This window comes from Sciurus vulgaris, assembly GCF_902686455.1.
Source record: "Sciurus vulgaris genome assembly, chromosome: 11".
In the NCBI taxonomy this organism is placed as follows: Eukaryota; Metazoa; Chordata; class Mammalia; order Rodentia; family Sciuridae; genus Sciurus; species Sciurus vulgaris.
The window spans coordinates 23183980-23192860 of NC_136472.1; the positions used below are offsets into that span (position 1 = coordinate 23183980).

Below are 8881 nucleotides of genomic sequence, written 5' to 3' on the forward strand. Positions count from 1 at the left end.
TGTGTAGTGTGTATGTGTGTGTGGTGCAGGTTCTAAGACTTTGACTCCTTGTTTCCATCCACTCATTCATTAGAGCTACCGTGATTAGAATATGATCTCATTTAGAGTTGTCCAGAAGACATGTGATGTGGCAGGTGCTTTGTGAGGAATTTAACTTTTTATTTCAAAAGATCCACTTTTGGTAGTCAAGCTATGTGATTTTGGACATAATCCATATAACATTCTAAGTATGTGTGTGTGTATAAATAATATATTTTATATATTATACAACATATATGTTGCAGCAGTTGATTTCATCATTAGGATTTCAGAGAACTTATATGTCTTTTCCAGAGAAGTTATTCAGGTTGGTCAATAAGAAATTGATTCTAAGCTTCTGACTTCTACATTCAAATCTTCAAAAACTTTGCTACATTACCTGTCCACTAGCAAGAGTAGGAGGAGTTGTGTTAATAGTAACCTAGGGAAAGGAACACAGGTGTTCAGTTCCCTGCATACCTTGGTATTTCTCAAAGTATATATCAAAGGATTGAACATGGGAGCAATGACTGTGTAAAATAATGCAAGCACTTTATCCTCAGGGAAAAAGCAATAGGAGGTCTAAGGCAGGAAAAGATGGCTGGCATAAAAAATAAGACTACCACTGAGATATGAGATGCACAGGTAGGGGGGGCTTTACATCTTCCTTCAGCTGAGTGATTCCTTAAAGTCAACAAAATAATGACATAAGAGAGAAATAAAATAACAAATATGATTAATAGGATCACTCCTGAACTGACAACCACAAGGACAGCAATCACGTAGGTATTTGTACAAGCAATTTTTAGCAAAGGAAAAATATCACAAAAGTATGATCGATTTCATTTGGACCACAGGACGGCAAGTGCATTGTCATAGATAATTGAGGAAAAAATGGGCAGCCCCACCAACCCAGGCAGCTAAAATTAGGAAGTTGCATTTTGTCCTGTTCATGATCCTCATGTAGTGGAGAGGTCTGCAGATAGCAGACCTCTATAGTAGTGATCAAAAGCCATGGTTGTAATAATGAAGATCTCAATGCTGCCAAAGAAGTGTGTGGTAAAGACCTGGAACATACAATAACTGTAGGAAATTATTTTGGTCCCCTCTAGCAGGTCACTGATCAATTTGGGTGTGACACTGGAGGTATAGCAGATATCCAGAAATGAAAACTGGCTAAGGAAATAGTACATGGGTTGGTGGAAAAGAGGGCTGCGTAGAATGGAAATGAGAATCAGAGAGTTTCCTACCGGCAGGGCAACAAAACAGAGTAAAAACAGCATGAAGCAAAATATTTGCACATTCTTGTCATCAGAAAGCCCCAGAAAAATGAATTCTGAGATGTTTCTCTGGATTTCCATATATTAAGTTGAGTAAGTAATTCCACAAATAAATTTAATATCTGAAAGACAGAAAGAAACCAGAAATTTAAGTGAAAAAAAGAAACAACCTGGATTATCATACTACAAAATGCACTAAAAATTAAATTAACATGCATGGAATCATAAGATTAAGTAACCTTGATTCATAAAAAAATGCTTTCTTACTTATTATGTCTTGTATAAATATAGAATGAGTTAGCAGTAACAATTGTGTATTTTACTGAATTTTATATGTAATTATTTAAAAATATTTCAATCTTATTTTGAAAATTAAAAACATTACTGACATTCACATAATTAAAGTTTAAGCTGAATTGTTCTAATAGAAGAAAAATTTTTAAATGATATGACTTTCCTGTTAGCATAAATATGAAAAAAAAATAGAAAATTCAAGTGAGAATTATTGTAATTGAAACAAGTAAGATTTTGTTGCCAATGATGATGGTAAGTAAAGAAACCTCTTAAGAAAATTAAAACTGTAAAATGAAGAAATAAAGGATATTAAACAATGCTGAAGAAGTAAGGACAGTGGCAGCACGAAGGGTACCCACCAGGAAGAAGGAAAAATGAACTGACCAATGGGATCCTCAAGCTGATTGTCAGACTCTCCAGGCCTCGTTTTCCTCATCTGCACCAAGACAACATTGCAGAATTCAGAAGACAATGATGAATCCATGGAATGTTGTGAAATCCCCAAGTGTCATGCGAGTTTGATGATCCATAGCTATTCAGCTCATACACTTTTTTCTCTTTAAGTTCGTAGTTCAGCAGATAATGAAGTTGGGATGCACACACATACTCCAATGAAGAATTCAATAGAAAATAGCACAGCGTTAGCACAATGTGAATTTAATGAATGTGATAAGGTAAACCTCAATATTGATATTGTGTTTGTAAATAATAGTAAGATAGACTACTGAGAGGTTATTCTAGGGCATTTCTTAAAACTAATCATAATTCTTTTCTTTCCTTCCTTCCTTTTCTTCCTTCCTTCCTTCCTTCCTTCCTTCCTTCCTTCCTTCTTTCCTTCCTTCCTTCCTTCCTTCCTTCCTTCCTTCCTTCCTTCCTTCCTTTCTTTCTTTCTTTCTTTCTTTCTTTCTTTCTTTCTTTCTTTCTTTCTTTCTTTCTTTCTTTTTTTACTTGTTTATATCTTCAAACATATAGCCAAATGATTCCTTATTTTGGGGAGCATCAAAAGTTCTGAACATGTAGTTAGTTGACTATAAACATTGTAGATGCCCTTATGTTTAAGGTACAGTGTCCACCATATATTTAAATACTCTTAGTGCATTTGAGTGTGACATGCGCAAGCTTACCTCAATCAGTTCAGATGAGAGTAGTCTATCATAGATAGCCTGTATTCTGAAAAATGAGAATTTTTTCAGTGTGTAAAAATTCAAGCAGCTCTTTCTTGATATGAATATGGAAGAATACATAAAAGCCTCAGAATGGAACAGAACAAAAAACCATGACCTTCTTAAAAATGTCTTTAGCTCCAATGTTCTTAACTTAAATTGTGCTTATAATAGTGCACAATAAAAAGCAAAGAAGACCAAAATATTTCATAGCAAAAAAAAAATTATCACATGCTACAAAAGCATTAGTAACATTTAGAATGAAATTGTCTAGAAAAATTTAAGAGTGTATAATAACCTAAAACTTGGTTGGTGGAACTCTCCACACACCCAGTTGTAGGAGTAATTCACCAACCATCAGGTCTCAGTAACTGGAGATTAGATTCAGATTTCATCAAACACAGTTCCTCTCTCAGATACTCACCTTGCTGATTTGTTCCTTCTATGAAAATCTGAAATAAAAGGCAGAAAGTTGCAATGCAGGCATTCTAACACACCAACACTGATTCTCTGAGAAGGTTTTGGAAATATTAACAAGCCAAATTTTCTACAGGTTTTGTAAGAGCCATATACTTCTGTTGTTAACTAAATCCATCTACAATATTAAAGGTAGAATTTTATCCACTAGAAAAGCAGATGGAAATTCTGAGTTCCTCGTTAACTATTTTACATGAGCTCAGATTGATGAACAAAAATTATTTGAAATTTCTTCAATAATTAACACATATATTAAGCACAAAGTGTTGTTTCTTTTATGCCTTTAACTGTGGGGATTAGTTTAGGAAGAGCAGAATATAAACTTAAGTGTCAATTCAAGAATTAATAGGTTTTGAAAACTCTAAGATCATTAGATCATTCCCACAGGCATTTCTAAGCAGATCCTGGACAAATACCGCCAAGACTCTGCCCTTGGTAATGTCCCTGGTGCCTCTGAGTATTTACTTTCCACTTTTGGGTTTTTGAGGCTCATGCACTATTTCCCCTAAGACCCTAAAATGCTACAGTCAGGGCAGTGAAACAGACTGCCCTCTCCGTGCTCCTCCAGCTTTCTGATAAATCAAAGAGAAATAATATAGCTTGTAGTGGTATGAGGCTGTCTTTCATAAAATCTGAGATGATGAGAGCCAAAGTCAGGCATTCAACTTTAAATCTGGATAATTATTAAAATTTTTATTGTACAAAAAGATCAATAAACTCTGTGATCCATAAGATACTATCAGGCACCAATGATTTGTTGCTGGAAAATAGCATAGCTGGAATGGAAGACTCTGAAAAGAGAGTCAAAATAAAGGAAAAATAAAATATTAAATATTGTTTATGCATACACTGTGCATGAAAAGAAAAAATATATCAAGTGAAAAGATATCCAATCAGAAGAATGCTTCAAAATATTTATTCTGTTGATCATTCAGTTTTCTGTCTCTATTCAATATCCACAGTGGTTTAACCTCAGCTTCATCTGTCCACAAGGGTGTTCAGTTATTCTCACCTTCTCTACCATATACAAATGCACAGATTTAAAGTTTCCTCATAAAATTAAGACTTCTTAAAGTTAAATTATATGGTATAAAATCTGGTTAGGATTAAACCAATTAGGAAGTTAGTGAAAAACATTCTATGAAGAGATTATTGAGTGGTTTAGATTCTTTCTTTTATTTTACCAAAAAAAAAAAAATTGCTTGGTTACATGAGAAGTATTTTCATTTTATGAGACTAGACTCATGGAAGCATAGCTGGAACATCTAGTTAAACAATAGAAGGAGAAAAATGGGTAAGTTTGGGATCTGCTGCAATGCCTTGAAAGTCAAGTTATTCTGAATATTTGAATTATTCTACAATTTCAGGCTACAGTATTAAAATCTAGTATTTTAGTGGTGTTCATGTCAACATGTTTCCCAATGTTTTTGAAACTTCACTGAACTTAACCTATTATCAGTCCACATAGGAGAGTTGGATATTTAACCCACATCTGCACACGTACAACAGGATTCACCTCAAGGATGTGTGCAGGTACTGCCTTCACATTCTGAAAACTGAATCCATCCCTAATCAGATAACTTGTTCTGCTGCCAAAAGGTATAACTTTTAATTCAGTGACATTTGTCACTTTGATGGCTCATACTTTTGGTATGGCACATAATATTATTTGAATAATCCAAAATTTCAAAGATCTTTTTTCTTGTAAACTATGCATCTGTATATGAATCTGTTTTATTTAAAGTTTTGTTCAATACGACCTATATCAGAAAATTCTTCTGTTTGTGTTTTTTGTTGTGGTTTCCATTTTGCATTTATGTTTCTGATCCATCAGTGCAGGGGTGTCTGGCTCTCCTTACAGTGCTTAACAGAGTTCCACTGAAGGAAGATTGCAAAGACTCATCCTAAAAGGATCCCATGCCAGATGTATGCCTCCCTAGCTTGGATGTTATTCTGTGGAGTTTTCCTATTAATATGTTACTCACTTCAGTCTGAGGATCTTGCTAGAGGTGATGGGAATAATTCTACAAATTTCCAGAAAAACATCATGGAGACAAAACACAGGTTGAAACCCTGTGATGATTACCTCACTACAGCAGAATATTTTTATTATGTTAAAAACCAAACACTGCATTTACTGGCAGAGCCAGAACCTGTTGGGGCACTGAAACTTATAGATAACAATGTTTCCCCAAGTTCTAAGCACAAATCACCTCCCACAGTAGCTACTAGATATGGACCAGCTTATTTTATCAATGGCAAGCCCTGGTGATTAAGTAAGGATAATCTGTAAGGTTACTGTTTTCTCATAATCTTTCAGTAAAAACAATTTCTGCCTATGCTTTGGAAACTTCTTTGATTTTATTAGTCACAAGCCTGTCATCAAAGCCTGAAGAAAAATGTATATAAACCCAGCCTTCCCCAGAATAAAGTGGGAATGATTGCACCAGAACTCGAGTCTGTGTCTTTCATTCTCCATCCATCGCCGACGCTGTCTCCCCGCGCCCCCTTACCAGAGTGGAACCCAAGGACCCCTGCTGGGGCTGGACCCCGGCACATCACCTTTTGTTGGGAGGATTTTCTTCCTTAATTGCCTATGAATTTTCAAACTTTCATCACTATTAGTTGAGCATATATCATTTTCCTAATTTTGGATTTCTTAGTCTGTTCCATAATATAGCCTCATATATATGTATGGTGTGAGAGTATCTTTCATGAAATCTAAGATGATGAGAGCCAAATTTAGGCATTCAATTTTCAAATCTGTTTGAAATATATATACATATATTTGTTGTATATATATGTATATATATGAATGTATATGTATATATCTGGTCCATATATATAGATATGTGTATGTATACATATATGTGTTAAATCGCATGTGCATTTTTTTAAAGAATTTAAACGTTGTTTATTTGCTTCTATGTGATGCTGATGATTAAATCCAAGGCCTCACCCATGCGAAGAAATTGCATTACCAGTCAGTTACAATCCCAGCCCAGTCTGTTCCATTTTTGTATTTGGATATTGTATGAAAATACTACAATGCTTCAAACATAGAAACTTCACATGATACTCTGAAATAAAGTAGTATAATTCTCCAAATTTGTTCATCTTTCAAATTCTAGCTAGTTAACATAGTTCTTTTGTTATTTCTGTATAAGTTTATGAATTAGGAAAATTCTAAAAACAATGCTTTGCAGTAGAAATATTTCATTAATTTCATGTAGATATATAATTAGTAAGATAGAATCACACATTGTCTGAGTAGCACCAACATAATAAATGACAATATGGCTTACATGACTATCACGGCAGAACTCATTTGTAGCAAATTTCAAACAACAGAACAGCAAATTAATCTAGATGAGGGAAAAGTAAATATCATTAGACGTGAAAATGTATGTCTACAAAAATACCTTCAAGTGTCCTTCACAGCAAGTTTTAGCTTCCAGTTTTTCCTTGCCCCTTTGGGGAATTCTAATATGCATCCATCCAGGTTATATATAAATCCAGTGGCTTATTTCATGTGCTTGTGCAATGAGTGGACCTCAGCTAAGTAACGGTATTCCTATAGTATAATAAAATAATGATACTTTTAAAATTACTAATAAATTCCTGTAAAAAGGAACAGAATTGCTTGAATTACCCATTTACAACAAAGCTTTCTTAACTCTTGTGTACATAGTCACATTCTGAGAAATATATTTTATCAATTATTATGTTATTATTTTTTGATTCATTTTACACAAATGGGGTACAACTTCATTTCTGTGGTTGTACATGAAGTACAGTCACTCCGTTTGTGTAACCATACAAAAACGTTTGTCTCGTTCCTTCTCCTCCAATCCCTCACCACCCCTCATTTCCCTCTACACAATCCATCATTCGTCCATTTTTCCCTTAACCCCCAACCTGATAGAAGTTTTTAGGTGGAATTTTTTGGATAATCTAAATATAGAATCATGTACTTTCAATTAGTGATAGTTTGAGTTCTTCCTTTCCTATTCTTATCTGTTTAATTACATGGGTCAGTCTAATTGCTCTGGCTAGAGTTTCAAGGATGATGTTGAATAGAAGTGGTGAGAGAGGGCATCCCTGCCTTGTTTCAGTTTTTAGAGGGAATGCTTTCAGTTTTTTTTTTTTCATTCAGAATAATGTTGGCCTTGGGCTTAGCATAGATAGCCTTTAAAATATTGAGGTATGTTCCTACTATCTTTATTTTTTTCTAGTGTTTTGAGCATGAAGGGGTGATGCATTTTATCAAATGCTTTTTCTTTATCTTTTTAAATGATCATATGATTCTTAACTTTACATCTGTTGATGTGGTGAATTACATTTATTGATTTCCAGATGTTGAACCAAACTTCCATCCCTGGGATGAAACCCACTTGATCGTGATGCACTATCTTGTAAATATTTTTGTATAAAATTTTCCATAAGTTTCAACATATTTTATAAATGTAATTTGGAAATATTTTTGTAGACAAACTATAATGTGGTGGAAAGTGATTCCGGAAAGATCACCTAGCCAGGAGGTATCCAAAATGGTGGGATAGAAAAAAGCTGTATTAGTATTTGCTCTATGGTTAGTATTTGTTCTATGTTTCAGGATTCAACCAGGAGTACTGCTTCTCTGTGAGGTGGGAGAAAGAGAGATCTCACTGAAACTGAATATTGAACTGCCAGTGTATCTTAGGGACTCAGAAATTTGGGAACATTGAAAAAAGAAGAAAGACTACATTGGAGCCCAGCTGGCTGTGGCACCAGCAGCAGTGGTGGTAGATTTTCCTCATTTGGGAAAGAGGAAGGGAGAAAACAGAGAAATACTATGGACAGATTTTTGTGTGGAAACACCTGAAATGAGGAAAGCAGCCTGACCTTAGCTGATCCAGAGGCTGCACTGTGCACTGCTGCTTGAAAAGTGCCCTGTGTTTCCCAGCTGACCATGCGGAGCTGAGGAAAAGCCATCTTGAAGTGGCCACCTGCACCTGCTGCCACTGGAGCCAGAAGATCTGAGCAAACACACCTACGCTGTCCTGGCCAGCACCTTCCATGTAGCCCATGTTGTACCTACAACAATGGAAGTGAATGGTCACAGAGGATGTTTTACTCATGGGGATTCAAGTCAGAAAAGTGAAGGGGAGCCCCATTTGCCCATTTGAGTCTGTTGGCTCACAAGACCAGCTGAAGAGGGTCAGGAATCTGGAGAGGTGGATGGGAATATACTCAAGGACTAAGCCTCGGAAACCTAGAAAGGCTATGTTCATGGGTAATGGAGGGGAGGAAGATTGGCTTTCCTTCCCAGTAAGTGAAGTCATTGGGAGGCTCCTGAGATCCAGACTGCCAGCAGAGATCAGCAACTTCCAAGTCCTAGGGGTGTGTTGATCTCAATGTCCCAGAGCAGACACCACCCAACAAAGCACCTCAGGCCTGTTTAGATGAAACCTCACCTGATTCAGTTTCACTCATAGAACTTCACAGCAGCCACCACCTGGGAGGGCATTGATCATGTCTGTGCAGACAGAACTCCACCTGACGCTTCTTCCCATCCCATTCTACCTCATACTGGGGGGAGGAGAAGCTGAGAATTAGTTCAGTTTTAGGCCACAAAATCTGGCAGATTAGTGAGCAACACAAAAAGAG

At 35.9% G+C, this 8881-nt stretch overlaps 1 pseudogene across 1 annotated transcript; it reads right to left on the reverse strand.

Moving 5' to 3' along the window:
* Window positions 1-414: 414 nt before the first annotated feature.
* On the reverse strand, window positions 415-8301 carry LOC306639780 (olfactory receptor 4P4-like; annotated as a pseudogene). The gene is made up of 4 exons: window positions 8117-8301; window positions 2717-2762; window positions 1977-2028; window positions 415-1264 (listed from the first exon to the last, which is right to left on the reverse strand). The product of its transcript is annotated as an olfactory receptor 4P4-like (transcript).
* Between the last annotated feature and the right edge of the window lie 580 nt (window positions 8302-8881).